Raw genomic sequence first — 18,786 nt, forward strand, 5'->3', positions numbered from 1 at the left:
AAAAAAAAACAGTTCTTTTCTTTAACCTCTGTTTTCTATTTGGGAAGGTACTCCTAACATGAACTACTATTTTGAGAACACAGCCTGTGTTAGGAACTGTGCTGAGGGGCTGGCAAGAAGGCTCGCTTAGTATAAGCACTTACTGTCCACCCTCTCGGATGACCTGAGTCTGATCCCTGGGACCCACATGGTAGGAGGAGAAAATTGACTGTCTCACACTGTCTCTTGACCTTCAAATGTATGCGTGTATGCACTGTCACACAACACCCCTTCCACACACACACACACACACACACACACACACACACACGTAAATGCAGCCAAAAATTAAAAAGTATATATAATATAAAAATTACGCTGAGAGGTTAAGCATTTTTTTCTGATCCGTAGTGTTATCTTTTAAGATTGTTCTAAATACATCTTACAAGCATGAAATAGAGATTGAAGATGACTGAACAGGACACCTTAGGTGACATCACTTGCATCTGAGCCTTGGCTGGACAGGATCCATACCTCATCACAGCTATACCACACAAATGTAAGCCTTTGGATAGTCCATGAATGAAGTGTCCAGCTGGGCCATGATGTTGAACAACATAGATGGATAATGAAGGTTAAAGCAACTGCCTTGCAATGAACTGCATCTCTTGTCTGAGTCTGTTACACTCCGCCAGTTCATTCAGAAAGAGAACAGCTGGTCACTATGGCCACTCCCTCACCCTCTGGTTTAATTCTATGACAGAGGAGAGACGAGGATGATGGATCTGCTCATTTCAGATCCTGACTTCTAATAAACACACAGAGTCAGATTTCTAAAAGAAATAGCTTCAATGCTGCTTTTGAAGAAACCAAGAGAATAACACATTTCCCCAGCCGTCCTCAGGTCTGCATACAGTGGTCCTACCCCTGTAGACAAATCCAGGCATCCTTCCCTTCTGCACATAAGAAGCTGAATGTGGGTGTGGACTTTTTTAGTCTTTGGTCTTCTATAATTGCATCACATGACCTTGGTTTCTATAGTTCTCTATTCTACACTGTGTTCCCAACTACCATTAACATATACCCCTTTGGTTCTTATTGCTAGTGTTTGGGACTCATAAATAAACAAACTTTTCTGTGATAAACAAAAGAGGATGTCTTCATTAAAGGTAGATTTACAATCCATATTTTTATTTCAAACTTCATTAAAAGACTCTATTTCAGTAAAACACACTAAAATAATAAATATTTTACTTCTTATTAACTAATTAAAAATACAGACATACAGGAGAGTTTCTCAGAGCTCAGCTGTTTAGAGGCAAAGGTTGTTTCATTTTGGTGCATTTTCTTCCACCTGGAAGAAAGGGTATTTACTCCACTGAAACCACACTGATCAATAATATAGCAATGTGATAGGTTTATCCTTTAAAGATTACCAAGACTCTTCACATAACCAGAAAGCTAATAGTTCAGGTGGAGGGAGCTCAAAGATTAAGTTCTAGTATTTTTCTCAAGTCAGGTTCACTACTGAAATGAGATGAAAGCAAAACAGGAAAAATGTTTCTTTATATAAGAATTTTGAGGACATTTAAATTGCTTGCTTCTTAGTTAAAATTCCTTTACAATGTAATCAAGTGTACTGGAGAGATGGCTCAGTGATTATGAGTACTCGCTGCTCTTCCAGAGGACCCAGGTTTACTTCCAGGAACCTACATGACAGCCCACAACCATTTGTAACTCTAGTTCCAGAGGATCTGACACCATCTCCTGGTCTCCATGAACACCAGGCATGCTTGTAGTATATAGACATATTTGCAGGCAAAGCAGCCATACATGTAAAATAAAATTAATAAAATTTTAAATAAAAATTTACTTAGCTTTAAGCAATTTAATGTACTTATCAGGTCAGCATAACAGCCTGCTTCATAATATTGTTACTTTTATTTTAAACAATCAAGAATAGCTTTATAAATAGATAAATAGCTGTCATTCCTATGAGACATGACCACCCATAGTGACAGAGTAATAGGTGACACAGATCTTTGAGTCTCTTGCTGTGGCTTTATGGCTCTACAGATTGCTCCAGATTAAAGTAGATGGAAAATATCATCACTGTAACATTGATAGACTCTACCCCCCCCCCCCCCCCCCCCCCCGCCCCCGGTGGTGACCTGAAGACTGAGAAACAGAACAGGGAAAAGAGAGTGTGAAAGTGAGCTAGTGTTCTTAATCAATTAGAAGTTGGGAAGAAGTACTAGTATTGAGTTCTTAATGGGAAGAAAAAGTCACAGAAACAAACACAAGGTGGAAGAAATGGACTAATAACAACTGTCTCTCACACATAAAATGCTTCACAAAGATCAGTGGCCAGATGTTTCCTATCCCCATAAAAAGGAGCCGGTTGGCTTCCTCTGCAGCCTGGTTTTTTTTCTGCATTGGCCAAGGACCTAGTGATGGTGGACCATGTGCAAGACACTGTGCTGGGAGTCGGGGGTGTGGATATAAAGGAAGAAATGAACAGTTCCAATCACCACTGTCATAAATAATAGAAGTTCCTTCAATGGGAGAGTCTTCTCAAAATGTTAGGTTTCTGATTTGGCAAGTCAAGATAGCCAAGTGGGGAGGCTGCTTGGCATGTGGAGAAATCCACATTAGGTTCAGGAAAATTAGAATAATCTCCCTAAATAAAGCAGGCCAACTATTAAAACAAAACAAAACAAGCAACAACAACAAACTGGGTTAGCATCCCTAAGATTTTTTTTATTTCAAAGTCCACAGTAGGAATTGCTCTTCAGAAACTTACAGTCTTCTTTATACAGCAACATCCAAAAGTTCTTGCACGGGCTGATGTCACTTTTCTTTGGTGCCAACCCTTACAGACAGGTATTCTCTTAAGTATCCTGTTTCTTCCGTGTCTTTTGTTTCGAAGATGTCACCTATGAGCTGACACAGACATTTGCATTTTCAACATTTTCAGTTGTTGATCACATGCACTAATGATTCTCATAGATGAGTTTCTTTCTCCCTCAGCATGTTGTGTTTCCTTGTCCATCACTACCTTCTGTAGGCTTCTTTTGGAGCCATTGTGAGGCTGTCTCTTTCCAGATTGGCTCTTCCCTCTCATAGACTCTTTGAGATTTTTCACGGGTGTGTTTCCTTCTCTCCTCACATGGGCAGAAAGGCACAGGCTGTTAAGTAGATAATTCTTCACCTGCTGGATAACCTTAGGTGAGTTCCTAGTCATCTCTGAGGCTGTTTTCATATCTTTAAGTACTAGAGACTCACTCTTTCATGGTGCTGTCTGCCTAAGTACACAGTGAATGTTTCCACTTAAAATATCTTTCAAGATCTCTATGTCTTTCTTACTATAGACATATTGTGGCTTTGTACCAGGTAGGATAGTGCTTCCAACCAGGAAAACTTGAGCCAAGGCTCTGATTGATTTCTTCTGGTCAGTTAGAATTCAGAGCCCAGAGACCCAATGGGTGGTATATGAAGCTCGCAGGGTCCAGGACTTCATCATCCTAGAGTGTCAGACTTCTGTAAACATATTACCTCATACTTACATTTATGTTCGCTTACCTCTTCCCCTCTCTAAAAGAAAACTCTTGGGGTTTCTCCCGTCTTTTTTTCTCCAATTTGATTCAGTATTTCATGACTTCAAAAACGTTGGCGTTATCTGTGAATTGGCAAAGTCACTTCCTATTTCCTCTTCTCAGTCATACTCCAATATTACAGTCAGATGTTCCCACTAGTCACAGGACAGCGCTGTTGATTCTACTTGAGTAAGTATGGATTTGCTCTTGGTATCCCATCCACTGATAGGCAGCTCTAAGTCCACGATTCTCTGCCTTTTGTGGTTGTGGTTGCTGTCCCTCTTGTTTACAGAGGGTGTGAAGTGTGGCTAGTCACCTCCTAACCTAATTAAAACAAAATGAACTTATTTTGAATGACTGTCCAAGGCCTATGAACGTCTCCGTAAATGCCTACTGGATTTTGTTTTTACCCTCCATAAAGATTAGAGAATAAATTAGTTTGTCATTGCTATTAGTTTTTAATTAAATTCTCTCTAGCAATAAATGTGCAAAGCACTCAAGAATTCTACCACTTTCACACCCCAAACTTAAGACTCCCTGAGTGGCTGCCCAGTTTGAAGCAAGACACAAAATGTGGCTAGCTGCTCCCTCACATTACTCTTGGATTGCCCCAAATTGTTTAAATCATGGACAAAATACATCATTCAATAATTTACAAATGAGAAAATAAAAAATATTTTAAAATGCAATTAATATTCTAAAATTACTATTAAACTAGGTTTATTATTAAATTATCAGAGTTTAAGATTTATTTATTTATTATGTATACAGCATGTATGGCTGCAGGTCAGAAGAGGGCACCAGATCTCATTAGGGATGGTTGTGAGCCACCATGTGGTTGCTGGGAATTGAACTCAGGACCTCTGGAAGAGCAGGCAGTGCTCTTAACCTCTGAGCCATCTCTCCAGCCCCCAGAGTTTAAAATGTAAAGTATCCAATTCTACCACGAATGTATTATGTTGAGGTTTCTTCCTCAAATTGGAAGCCTTTTAGTCCTCATCCGAAAGGATCTCAGCTGAACTGCTCCTAAAAGCCTCAGAGCTTAAAAAGCCTAAAAGTCTCTAGTTCCTGGTTCTCACGCCTGATATAATACCTTTCTGCTTCCTGCCATCACTTCCTTGGGATTAAAGGCATGTGTCTTTCCCAAGCAAAGACATGACATCTCAAGCCCTGGATTAAAGGTGTATGCCACCATGCCTGGTCTGTATGTCTGTCTAGTGGTGACTGTTCTGTTCTTTGACCCTAGGTAAGTTTATTAGGGTGCACAATATATTGTAGGACACAATATCACCACAAACACGGGAGTCTGAGGCGGGAAGATTGTGAGTTCAAGGTCAGCCTGGGCTACATAGCAGGATCCTGTCTCAAAGGGACAAACATAAGCAGTAAGGACACAAATTACAATATATAACTTTGTCGATGGATTTGTGAAATGTTAAAATTCCTGAAGATATTAAGAACTTTGTAAAAGATTAATAATGATGTTGAAAACTTATCCACTAGTTGAAAATGTACAAAATTATCATTAGTGTCAGGATGGATTACTAGAAACCATTTCGCACAACATAATTTGTGCATAGGCAAAACATTATAGCTTAGCAAAATAATGTGGATTTGGAATAGAATATCAAACAACAATAAAACAAAATTAGGAATTAAAGAATTTAAAATGAGTGTCTGAGGAGAGACAAACTACTGACCACTTTTTATAAGTGAAAATAATTTGCCCTTATAGTAACCATTTTGATTTTGGGTGTTCAAACTGATCAGTGGAGTTACACACACATGTATCCCCATAGTGAACAATGCAAACAGAGAAGGGTGGGTGGGTATTAGGTGTGGGCAGACCCTTCCAGGGACCCTTCAGAATCTTAGAAATATCTCTACTGGAAGTCTGATGAGTTCTAGAGATTTGTTGTATTTTGTAATTTTTCCAAATCTACTAGCTTCCTCAATTTCAGCTGGTTTCTCTGAAAGTCCTTCAAAGCTTCATTCTGTTTATCCAGAGGAACACAGAACTGGAAGATATAAAATATTAGCAGACTGGTGCAGCAGGGAGATACTCATTGTTTTTGCATTGGATGGTGTTTGGAGAACTTAGCATTTTTTCTTTGTTTTATTTATTATTTAATTTTGATGAAAAGAAATCTGTGATTGCATATTGACTCAGACAAAGTGAAGTTCTCTCTTTTAAGTTAGAATTACTCCCGAATACCTCTTTTCTTCTCTTTGATTATATTCTATTTTCCACCCATTTCTAACTCTAGAACCATGTTTATCTAAATATTTGCTGATATTCAGAAATACACCCAGGGAAAAATGAACCTGGATTTATAACTCCTGTAGCTTTGTATTTGCTATGACTAATGGCTAAATTGTTCATTAACCCAGGTTCATTCTTTTTAGTTATAAAATCATTTTTGGAGGGGTGGAGGGGAAATAAATGAAAATAAAAGAGTACATAAGAAAGTGTTTGAAAATACTTAATTCCACATTAGTTATTTATCAGTATCATTGTCAATGCCTTCATTTTGGGATAGATTTCATTGACTTTTATCAAAAGTTACTGTCAAATGTTCAAATATGCTTGGTTTCCTGTGGGTGAAGATTTGTTTTTAAAATATTCTCTCTCTCTCTTTCTCTCTCTCTTTCTCTCTGTCTCTCTCTTTCTTTCTCGCCCTCTCCCCCTCCTCCCTCTCTCTTCTCTCTCCTGCCCAGAAACCAATGGTTATTATCTATCTATTTTGTTAGTTTGAGACAACTTTCTATGTGGCCTTGGCTGGCCTTAGATTTACTATTTACTAACATTCTCCATCCTCCTGCCTCAGTTTGCCAAGTGGTGGGCTTACAGGTATGTGATATACCTCACCCATTGATGTTGCCTATTCTGAAACTTAATAACTACTAAATAACTATTTGATGGATATCCTTAGTTTTTCATCTGTCAACATAATATTGAAATAAATTGTGGGCTTGTGGGCTACCATTTCTCTTAAAATAAGATATGCCTTTTTAAAATAGTCATTGGGTAAAGTCTTAATAATGGGAAAAGATTCAATATGGGGTAAAATTTCAAGATACATTGTTACTAGATGTTTGAAAAATTCAAAGAAATAAGGAGTGGGAGAATTAATTAGTTGATTTTAACAACATGTAATTACTTAGCTGATATCATATCAACAGTGAACATTTAAATATACAAATTGATGTCTCCACTTAGTGGATTTAGACTGTACAGACACCTCTATGGAGACATTTGATTTCAAAAAATTGTTTTGAATACCCACTAATCAGGACATCTGTTCTCTATCAATAACCTTTATACTTTTGGCTTGGATTCCATAACACTGAATCTTTCTTTGAGAGATGTGACACTGTGATCAATTGACAATTCTAATTATTAAAGTAATATCTTTGGAGGAGAAAATTCGTCATTAAAAACCCATGCTGAGTGGGTTTAATTTCATGGACTGTAAATGGCATTCTCATGGTTTAACTCACCAGCTTCTGTTTGTTCTCGATTACATTCTCCTCAGCTGTAATTGCAATTTTCATATTATTTATCACTGTTCCTAAATTACACGTAGCTACTTAACTTTAAGAATAAAAAGACAGCCGGGCGGTGGTGGCGCACGCCTTTAATCCCAGCACTCGGGAGGCAGAGCCAGGCGGATCTCTGTGAGTTCGAGGCCAGCCTGGGCTACCAAGTGAGTTCCAGGACAGGCGCAAAGCTACACAGAGAAACCCTGTCTCGAAAAACCAAAAAAAAAAAAAAAAAAAAAAAAAAAAAAAAAAAAAAAAAAAAAAAAAGAATAAAAAGACTTAAGATAATTTTCAAGACATTTCAAAAAGAAAGTGTAGCACTGGCTTTTCTCCATAGAACTTTTGCAGGCTTCATTTTTCAGATCATAGTGCCCACCATGTACTATACATTGAGTTTTTCAGATGATGCCCATACCCCATGCAGACTGAGACGCCTGGGGATAAGAATCCTGCATCAGCACCTCTCCACCCTGCTCTTCTGAGGCTCAACCTCTCTAGACAAACTAGTCACTGGGAAGAGCTCAGTGCTAAGATCGTCTCAAACAAGTGCTTCTTTTCTCTGTATACACCCTTAGAAAAAATATAATCTGCTAAGAGTAGTAGAGTTTTCTCCTGGTCCACAACCCCCTTTGTGTTATATGGAAATAATCTTTTCCCTACTTTTTCATCTGAGAGAGCAGAGACACACTCTCCTCCATTTTAAGTTGGAGTCATGAGAGTAAATAATGCCTTTTGCTGGTTGAAGTCTTCCCTTCCTTTTATCCTTCACAAAACAAACTGACAGACAGACAGACAAAAACCAATGGCTTTAGATGAGATCCTATGTCCTGTTCACTTGTCTCTGTTGAACACTTGGAGCGGTTGAGTCTGATGTATAGTAGTGTAGGCAGAAGTTTCTGTCCTGCCAGTTGCTCCCAAATAAACACACTGAGGTTTCATATTAATTACAAATGCTTGGCCAGTAGCTCAGGTTTATTACTAACTACTTCTTGCATTTTAAGTTAATGCATATTCCTTATTTACATTCTGCCATATCACTGTACCTTGCATGGTGTGTTCACCCCCTGTTCCCGCTGTGTCTGCTGGTGACTCCCCAGCTCCACCCTTCTGTCTCCCAGTATTCTCAGTTTGACTTTCCCACCAAACATTAACCTGTTCAGCTATTGGCCAGTCAGCTTCTTCATTAAACCAATCCAAGTGACAAATCTTCACAATGTACAAAAGGATCCTTACACAGCACAGTACTGTTCAAAAAGCAAATAGTTCTAGTGGCTGGAGAGATGGTTCACAGGTTAAAAACACATGCAGATCTTGTTGACAACCTGAGTTTGGTTCTCAGCACCCACACTGGGCAGATCATAACTACCTATAACTCCTGCTCTAGGGGATCCAACACTCTCCTGTGGCCTCTGTGGGTATCTGCACACATACACACAAATAAAAGTGAATTATTTTTTAAAAGAAGCAAATGTTTGGTAATTGTATCAGCAGCTTCAAGGAAAGGAAACTTTCCTGAAAAGTCCATAGGTATTCATATTCATCATAACTTGTTCACATTGTTGTCCTGTGAGAACACAGGGAAGCTAAGCACGCTACAAATGTACCTAGGCATATCACTCAGCATTCATAGTAATCTTAGGCAAGTTTGTCAGAGGTTTGTTTTAGAGAGATGGAGAGACTGGCAAACTGTGGATGGGCAGTTATCTCCAGATGATCAGATGTTCTCCTTCCACACCTTATAACCCCTGATAGGGAGAAGGCATATGACTTACACCTACAGCTGACCCAGGAATGAGAGAATCAGAACTCCAAAATATTTTAACAAGTTGGAAAACTGGCCAAGAAAGCCCAAAGATGACATTTAATAGGAAAAAAATAAGTTTTAGGTCTAGATTCAATATTTTAAATTTCAAAGTAAAGATTGGGAGTGGATAGGGAAAGGAGACATTGTTTATTCATGTGAAAAACATAGTATGTGTTTTTCACATGAATTCAGCACCGAAGGACACAGTTACAAAATGCAAATCGAAGTGACTTTTACAGTGCTGTTGGAAATATAATGCATTTTAGGAAATGAGACGGGTCATCTGTTCCTCTCTGTGCTGGAGGGAAACTGTTATCAGCTATGTCTTGTAATCATTACATGTTTAATGGAACAATAACAAGCTTACGCGTGTGTTTTACAAAGCTGACCAGGATTTTCCATCTGTCTGCTAGGGTATCCATCATCCTAGATCTGGTAATTCCCAGACCTGTGGAAGCTGTGATGCTTGTGAGATACTCCAATGAACATTCAGAGGCTTAAATTACCATGGCAACTTATGACTCTAAGATCCTGCTTCATTAAATTTAAATGATAGTTCTTCCTCCTCACCCAAGGTTTGACTTTCTGAGGTTTCATATGTGTGCACCTGGAAATGACTAGTTGGCATCCTTTATATGCTCTCTACTCATATCAAATAGCAACATGGCCTGTAGCACGCTATTTGAAAACAAAGGCCAGCAGTAGATACAGGACCTCTTAGCTTCAGTCAGCTTTGCTTTCTGTGATTTCAGTTAGCTGTGATCTACAAGAATCTGAAGATATTCAAAGAAAAATTCCAGAAATTAAAAAAACAACAACAACAACAACATGTTTTAAATCACATGCTGTTCTGAGTAGCAGGATGGAACCTTCTTCTCATTCTCTCCCACCTGTGAGAGAAACCATCATTTATCCAAAGTATTCACATGTCTATGCAACCCACACTCGAGTCTCAGCGATGGCATCAGTTAGATGTGTGACTCCAGCATTTGTGCTCAAATTAACCTTAGTTATTACCAATACCAAAGTATAAGATTGGAAGGGCTTACAGCTCACACACACTGAAGATAAGACATAAAAAGTTATACCTACAGCACATGACAGGGTTTAGGATGGAAAAGGCATCACAATAGTGGGTGGAAGACACAAGCAGCAGACCTGCTCTAATTCACAGTTAGTACCAGGGATCATCAAGACTTTGTTGAGCAAAGGTCCCCTGAAGAAACTGACACCAAGTCATTTATTGCAAGGGGATAGTCACACAGATTCATGGAGGGATTTGGACTGGAAAATAGTGTTTTTAATTATTGGAGACTGTTATGATTATTAATTGCCTTTTGCACTTAATTTATAAATTAAACTTTATAATTAGTAAATTATGTCTATGGAAAAAATAGTGTATATAGGATTGGTGCTACCTGTCACTTTAAGTATCCTATGGGAGATCTTGGGCTGCATCCTCTGTGGGTATCCTACAGTAACTGTGCCTTGTCTACAGTCTGTGTGCACAGCTACTTCAGCTGCTTCTTCTGATCGGCAGAGAATGCCTCTTCTGTGTGCTAAGGAATTTGACTATTCACTCAGGGAGACAAGGAAGGTTTACAGAGCAGAAACAGTAAAAATCTTAACTTGAAAAGCAGACATCCGCCTTTCTAAAAATTTTGTTTTTCTTGTTAACCATTCTTGCTTCTGGGGATTTTTAAACAACTTCTGATATGTTTTCAGTGCTCTGATCTTGCAGGCAGATCTCCCTCCCTCCTGTTTTCCCTCCTCATTTACTTCCTTTTAGGTGTCCTGAAGGAATTCCACATGTTTCTCAGATTACTACGTGGAGCATTTGCCCAACGTCAATTTTGAGCCAACTGTACACATAGAAAAGCCATTAAGATGCCGGGTTTAGCAAGAGGGCCACCCTATGATTTCTTCCCTCAGAGAATCCATTCTTCCTGGGGTGAACTTGTGAAGTTGAGAAGCATTTTATTCCTGTGTTAACCTGGGAAACCAAGGGTTGACAATGGCAGCTCCTCAGCATTTGCTTAAGTAAATTGGCGTAATTAAGTTACTCAAAATTGTTGCATAAGCCGTCATCCCACCATCTCATCTCCATCATAAACATACATGAATGGAAACTGTTCTCAGCTGTGGAAAGTTCCCCTTGTATACACTCAGTTGTTTTTATATTAACACACAGACACCCATAGTCACAACCATGTCATCTTTGAGTCAGGGAGAGATTGATGGAATAGCTGTGTCATAAACAATGGATATAGTGCAGACATTGTAAGTGGATGATAAATAAAAGCTCAAATTAAGATAGAGATCTCATTTCCCAGATGCAGTGTTCACTGGCGGAAGTGGAAGAGGTCTCTAGTTTTAGAAAAAGAAAGGAAGGAAGTGGTCGTTTAAGGCTGGGCCTCAGGCTGTAGAGAGAGTAGGTGTGTGGAATTTGAATTTTGGAAAGAAGAGGAGATGAAAACAGAGAAGTTCCTGGGTCAGTGCTGTAACCCTGATTATCTAGAGACTGAAGTAGCAGGACCTGAAGCCAGCCTTGCATTCGTCTGGACAAGGCTGACTTCTCACACTACCTGCTGCTCATTATAGGAACGTGTATGATGCTTGTCCTCTACTTCATGCAGCTATCTCACATAACTTTCAGCAAAAAGGTTAGCCACACAAACATTAGCCTAGTGTAACAATGAAAGTCCCTCTGATAATTACTGATGCGTGGAATCACCTGTAAAGTCAATAAAATATTTCAGTGACCACCCTTGGAATATTCTGAATATATCGGGGGGAAAAATAGTTAACAAGAAATCTGGAAATGCTGATACTAGAAAACTGTATAAGCTGAATTATTCTTTTTATTTCATGATTCTCTTTGATATTTCACTCAAAGCTTGCCAGTGAGATAGGTAACAGAGGGACAATCCTTTTAAATACGGAAACACAGACTCCAGGGCCAAACACAAAACCAGTATCCCAGGCATGAGGGTCACTCCCTTGGAGATTGTGGTGGGCACAATGCTTACTCCTGTGCCTCAGTTTCCCCATGTGCTTATGTTGTGTAGAAACAGTACAATCTGGGAAATGATTACTGGACAAATTCAAGATGTAAACCCAAGAGTTTGAACACATCCATGGTCGAGCGACGTTACGCAAGACATCCACCACTTTTTGTCTCTCACTTATGCAATTAAAATGTCATCTCCAGAGGCAGAACGTTTCTTCTGTTTTGTTCACCCCTGCGTTCCTGGTCAGTGATGAAACTTAGTAGGTATTCAATAATTGTCTGTTCATTGGAATGGATGGACGCTATCGATTTTTTTTTTTCAGAAATTGAGTTGGGTAGTCATAGGCTTAAATTTTTTTAGAGGATTGTATCTGTATTGAGGTGTGTGTGTGTGGTGTGTGTGTGTGTGTGTGTGTGTGTGTGTGTGTGTGTGTGTGTATGAGGGAGAGAGAGACAGAGACAGAGAGAGAGAGAGAGAGAGAGACAGAGAGAGAGAGAGAGACAGAGACAGAGACAGAGAGAGACAGAGAGAGAGAGAGAGACAGAGAGAGACAGAGAGAGAGAGAGAGAGTCCAGTTCTCAGTTACATTTATTTTGCAGTAAAATAGGTATCATGAAGACAACAAAGAGAAGACTTTTAAAGCAGTTTTCTTTGTGAATGTGGTGGTTTGAATGAAAATGTCTCCTGTAGACTCTCAGGGAGTGGCATGACTGAGATGTGTGACCTTGCTGGAGTAGGTGTGGCTTTGTTGGAGGAAGTATGTTCCTGGGGGTGGGCTTTGGGATTTCAAAGGCTTGAGTCAGGCCCTGTGTCTCTCTCTTCCTGCTGCCTGCCAAGATGTAGAAGCTCTCAGTACCTCTCCAGCACTATGTCTGCCTGCATGCTGCCTTGTTTCCCACCATGATGATAATAGACTAAATCTCTGAATGTAAGCTAGCCCCAATGAAATGCTTTCTTTTATAAGCATTTCCATGGCCACAGCACTAGAACACGGACTAAGACAGCATAGTACTGTGTTCCATAGGGCATTTTCATATGAGTACATAACGTATATTGAGTGAGTTCTGTCTCATACCACTCTACTCTTCCCTTTCTCTCCCAACCATCCCCCTTTGTTCCCCTAAACAGTTCACTTCTACGTCTCCATCATATACCAAAGGCATAATTTTATTTGACTATACAAAATCCAGGAACCATAAATGAGAGAAAAGTATGATACTTGTCTTTCTGAGTTAGCTTAATTTGCTTAATATGATTATGTCAGACAAGAAGGATTATTTTTATCAGTCAGGAGTCTGAATTTTATTGTTGGAAATGCCATTATCTGAACAGTTCACGCAAGAGAGAACAAAAAAAAAACCTAAACAACCGAAATGGATGTGGGAGGGCAGTGACCTCCCTAAATATCTTCCCAGCTTGAGCCCAGTAGATATAGGAAACACCTTCCCCAGCTCTCTGAATCCTAAGTAACAAAGAGACCACATAGTTGCACAGGCCCTGAAGACTGATGTATCACATTCCCCACCGTTTCCTTTAAATATGAATTTCCCTGGCAGAAAGTGCCCTCATTAGGGAGACAGTGCAGTCACCTTTCACAAGAGGAATTCTGAGACCAACTATTCCCTCCACAAGCAATCAACAGCTTAGAATAATTCTGCTCTTCTATGAGACAGAGAGAAGGGGGGAAGGAAGGGGGAGGGAGGGGTAGGATGAGAAGTAACACTTGATAAAAGTTTCATCGCTTGGCTGCCAGTTTGATAACACTATGATGCAAAATGGGCCTTTATCATGCCAGCAGTGCTATGGCTTGGTTATGAAACTTTCAAAGCTTTGCTGAAGGTTTGACTCCCAGGTGGTAAATCCCCATCACTGAGGGGTGACTGGATCATTAGTACTCTGGCTTAATGAGTGGATTAACCCCTCAATGGATTCCCTATCTGATAGCATCATTATGAGGTAGAGTTCAGTTGGAGAATCTTCCAGAAGCTTTATCATGCTTCCTGCCTGGCTCTGCTTTCTGTCTACCATGAGGTGGGCATCTGTGTTTGTCTCTGTCTTCTCTGCCATGACACTTGGCCTCACCATAGGCACTGAAACTAGGGAGCTAATAGAACATGAGCTAAGAACACTGAAAATGTCAGTTAGAATCGCTTTTAAAAACTGTTTCTCTGGGGTATTTGTCACAGTGAAGAAAAATGCAAACAAATGGCAAGTGGGTTTTTTCTTCCTATCTGTTGAAAGCTCTTCCGGTTCAGGGAGGGCCTCTGAAGGGCTCTGGTTCAGTGAGAGAATGCGTGACAACCTACAGGCTTTCTCACACAGGGAGAACATCACTTCCCATTGCCCAGTGTGAACCCCTTAATGGGTAAAATAAGAAGCCCGAAAGAGAAACGAGAATGAAAACACAAACAAAACGCCACACACATCCACACACTCAAACATACCTTCTGCTTTTTTTTTTAACAAAATATGAAGAAATTGAAATTAATTTCCAATAGTCCTCATCTTACCAGCTAGAACTCAGGCTGTCTAACTGAAATAGAATTGTCACCATTGGACACAGCCTTTCACTTTGCAAGCCTGTGTCAGGATGAAAACATAGTTAGGTCAATCCCCAGGGACCCGAGGAGTGTGAGAGGCTTTCTGCAGTTTTACATTTCAGAAGCAGAGAAGGAAGCCTGGGGAATGAAAATGACTGCAGCAGACACAGATCAAATCTAGTCACCCCTCACACAAAGGGAAAGCCTTCCTGATCTTTTAAGCTGGCTTGCAGTTTAGCTCTGGAGCCTCTGCCTGTGAATGTGAAAAGCTGAGAAGGAATCAGATCGCAGCAGGCTGTGGGCAGGAACTGTGCAAAGCCCCTGGGGAAGCAGACTAAAGTGTCTGCCAAGGGCAAAACTGAGACTGGTTATGTCCCCACCCAAGTACTGGCAAAGACCTGTTAGAGCAGGTCACAATTAGTGACTTTAGGGTTTTTTTAAATTTAATTTTAATATATATATTAGAGAGAGAATGTGTGCATGAGGATGTCAGATAGAGGGTGTCAGATCACCTGGAGCTAAAGTCCCAGGTGGCTATGTGATGACCGCTTTGGTCCTGGGAACCAAACTCTGGTCCTCTGCAAGAGCGAGATGTGCTCTTCTCCCCCTGACTTTAAGGTTCCTGAACTTTAATGTGATTAGCTCTTTTCATGTAAAGTTGGCCAGATCTGTTCATAGGCAGTTATGTCTCCCTTTGGAGGAATCAGCAAGAATGACAGAGGTCATTTTGAGCCATCTGATTATGAGGGTGGTTGCCGTGTTTCATGCAAATCGGTTAGATGAAACTGTGAGGTCACTGGGGAGGTAGCTGTGTGGTAGAGCGAGTGTTTAGTGTGTGTGCTGACCTGGCTGTGTTATGCACAGCACCTCTCCAAAGAAAAAAGGAAGGAAAGGAAAGAAAGCATGACATTTCCATACAATCTTTAGGCTTTAGGGGAACCTGATTTCACACGCACCATAGAAAAGACTTGACTTGTTGGGGACTCAGATGACACCATTTCCCATCCTAACACACTGGAAATGTTATTTGAATTTTCTCTGTCCACTTTTCTCAGTTATTGTGAGGATTATTGGAAATGGTGCATGATGCTAAAATTAGTTCCTCATGTAGCAGGTACTTGGTGGGCTTTTCAAATGTCAAATTAGCATCTATGAGCTGACTTTATTATATGTTATATATTTCCCCAAATCTGTGAAAGGCTGTTTTCCACAGGCCATAAGATTCATTTTCTTTCTAGGGAGGGGTGGGAAAGGCTTAAATTGAGGCTGATGTGACCATGAGGTCAGAGCATCCAAGACTTGGGAGATGGCTTCCAAGGCAGAAAAGGAAGTTCAGTGTGGAGAAAGCTTTCCCCCAAAGACCTGGATGTATTCCCAAGTATTCCCAATGTAATTTGAAATTCAATTAAAAAACCCTAAGATTTATTATGTGTTCAGCTTTGTGTGAGTGCTTGCATTGTGGAGAGAGGGGGTGAGATACCATGGAATGGGTACAGGGCATTTTTAAATGAAGAATGTGGGGTTAAAAATAAATTCCATAAGATTATTTAATTTTTAAAGCAAATTCAGTCTGAACTTGCATTGTCTGAACTCTACCTTACATTCTGAGATTGCTCATTCTGTCAAATCTTTGGATGCTTTTGGTATGTTCACCATTTTATTTTTTTTAATTCAAAGTTATTATGTTTCCATATGTATTTATGTGTCTGCATACAGACACTGAAAGGAGCAAGCAGATGCCATAACAGGCTGTGCAGTCTTCTCTCAGAGATCAGGCCTCAATTTCAGTTTCCTGAGACTAGAGCAAGCAGGTTCTGGAAGGACCATGAACAAAAGACATAGTCCTTGCAGTAGCTCCTTTTCTGATTGCTCAAGGTTCAGCAAATTGTTTACTGTCTGGGACCCCTCACCAACTTAGAGCTATGTGCATGGGTCAGTGTAAATATGTGAGGCCAGCAAACCTCCATGGCAGCTCAAGGACAAAGCTTGGGACTTGTCCAGGCTGCCCTGAAATGGATAACTGTAACCCCCAACTAACCCTTGATGGGGGAATGTCTTTCTGTATACTGCAAATATGTGTTGCTCTGATTGGTTGATAAATAAACCCATTTGACCTATGGCAAGGCAGCTTTGAGGCAGGTGGAAAATTCAAAGAGAGAGACAGGAAGAAGGCTGGGAGAAACACCAGTGAGCTGCCCAAGGAGCAACATGTAATAGGATGCAGGTAAAGTCATAGAACGTGGCGATGTATAGATTAATAGTTATGGGCTAATTTAAGACATTAGAGCCAGATAGCAAAAGGCTTGAGCCATGGCCATACAGTTATAATTAATATAAGCCTCTGTGTGTTTATTTGGGGGACTCAAGTAGGAGAGATTTGTCCCAACCACCAGTAGGCTGGGACACAGAAATCTTCTGGCTATAAATGGCGCCAAAATGTGGGACTGAAAACCTGGAAAGATTTTAAAAAGAAAAAGGTGCTAAAAACAGCTTCCTACTTGTATCTCTCAGACCAGCCACAGCCTGCAGACTTGAGCTACTCTATGGAGGGTTGGTGGCATGCAGGCTGGAGCTACAGCATGCACATTCCCGCTGAGTTACACAGAGGTTTTTGCAAGCTGCGCAACATGGTGCATGGCAGATGTAGCTTTTGCTACTAAGAGAAAAAAAAAAGTTTCTGGGCTACATGTTGCTTTGATAGAAGCATAGACTCACTGCCTCCCAGAATCAGCAGACAGCATGGCTCCCAGAGCTGGCAGTGAATTATCTCCACCATGTTGAAAAGCTGAGTTGGGCAGAGCCAGCAGCCAAGGCTTCTGCTTCAGTACTAGCCACTGCAGTTTAAAGCAATAGATTCACAATAAGGCAGATTCAGATGGAATGAGAGTTTAAATGGTTTACAATGTGTGTAAAAATGTACGTAAGCTTGGAAGAAAGAGGAAAAGGAACATAGACAGTTATATAAAGAAATAGAAAGTTTTAAAAAATAAAGTCTTTAAAGGGACAGTAAAAGTAGTTAAAAAATAAGACACATAAGGATGGATATTACACAGAGAATCTGGATTGTGTTGTCTTTGATATTTTTAACTGCAGAAAGACATTTGATTGTAAAGGCTGCTAAATTAAGCCAATATATATATTTTAAAGGTATCTTGTCTTCAAAATTTGGATCTAAGGATATGTTGCTTTGGAAAGGAGGCTCTGCTTTTGTTCCCACAGAAAACAAGAGCTATGGACTTGTTCCAGGTTAAGATGGATCAGATTTGACCAGCCAAGACCCCCTGAAAGGTCTCTGATGACACCATAGCCTAGATGACCCAACATCCAAAATGGTTTTAAGCCAACTGGCTCAGACAATGCAGCCTCACATATTATTCCAGTCAGGACTTGACCATAATTCTTAATTTTCTCACGATCCCCAAAAGAATACAGTGCCCCCTATCAGGAGGAGGTAGCCTAGAACACTACACCCACGTTCCCCATAAATGGATTATGGATGTTTGTCTTTGTTTAGATGTTGGTTACAAATTGTTATTGGTCATAGTCAATCTCTTTCTAAAAAAAGAAAGGAGTATATCATATAGAAATGTAGGATATAGATACAATAGAATAAAAGGGTAGATTATTGAGTCTACTTTTAAAGAGAGAGCAGCACCTTGTTTAAAATGTTTTACATTTCTATGGATTTTAGTTTCTTGATATAAATTTAAAGTTTGTTATACTGTATGTATATTTTTACTCTTGTTTAAGATATTATGTTTATATAACTCATTTACAATTATAATGTATCATTAAGAAATACAGATTAATAGTTAATCATCTATGATAATCAAACTTGTAGTCACATTAGTTAAATTTTCTAGGTATATATTTCAGTTAGGTAGGTAATCTTCAAATACTTCAAAGACCTACAGAATATGGAATTTAAAATGTTTTTAAAAAGTTAGACTTTCTGGACAGTGAGACACGTCTGCTCCTGGCAGCACTGATTTACTTCAAAGAGAAAGATGGACATCAAAGACACTCCATATGGAGTTTATCTTCTTCTTGGCAAAATAGCCATTTGGGCAAGATACTGTTCTTGCCTGGACTGATTGACAATATGTTGTATAAACTGGACATGCAGGACCCATAGGAAGGTGACCACTGAACTTTGCAAGGTGAGATGGTCCTTCAGGTTCCTGCTTCACATAAGAAACTGCCAGACATTCTACAGGATACAGAGAGAAGTGACTGAGAGACTCTAGGCCTACAGAGGAACTTTGGATAACTGTCTAGGCAGGCAGCTGTCTCTGTCAATCTGGAGTTTTGAA

This window comes from Peromyscus californicus, unplaced genomic scaffold, assembly GCF_007827085.1.
Source record: "Peromyscus californicus insignis strain IS unplaced genomic scaffold, ASM782708v3 Scaffold_23__1_contigs__length_62951481, whole genome shotgun sequence".
NCBI classification, from domain to species: Eukaryota; Metazoa; Chordata; class Mammalia; order Rodentia; family Cricetidae; genus Peromyscus; species Peromyscus californicus.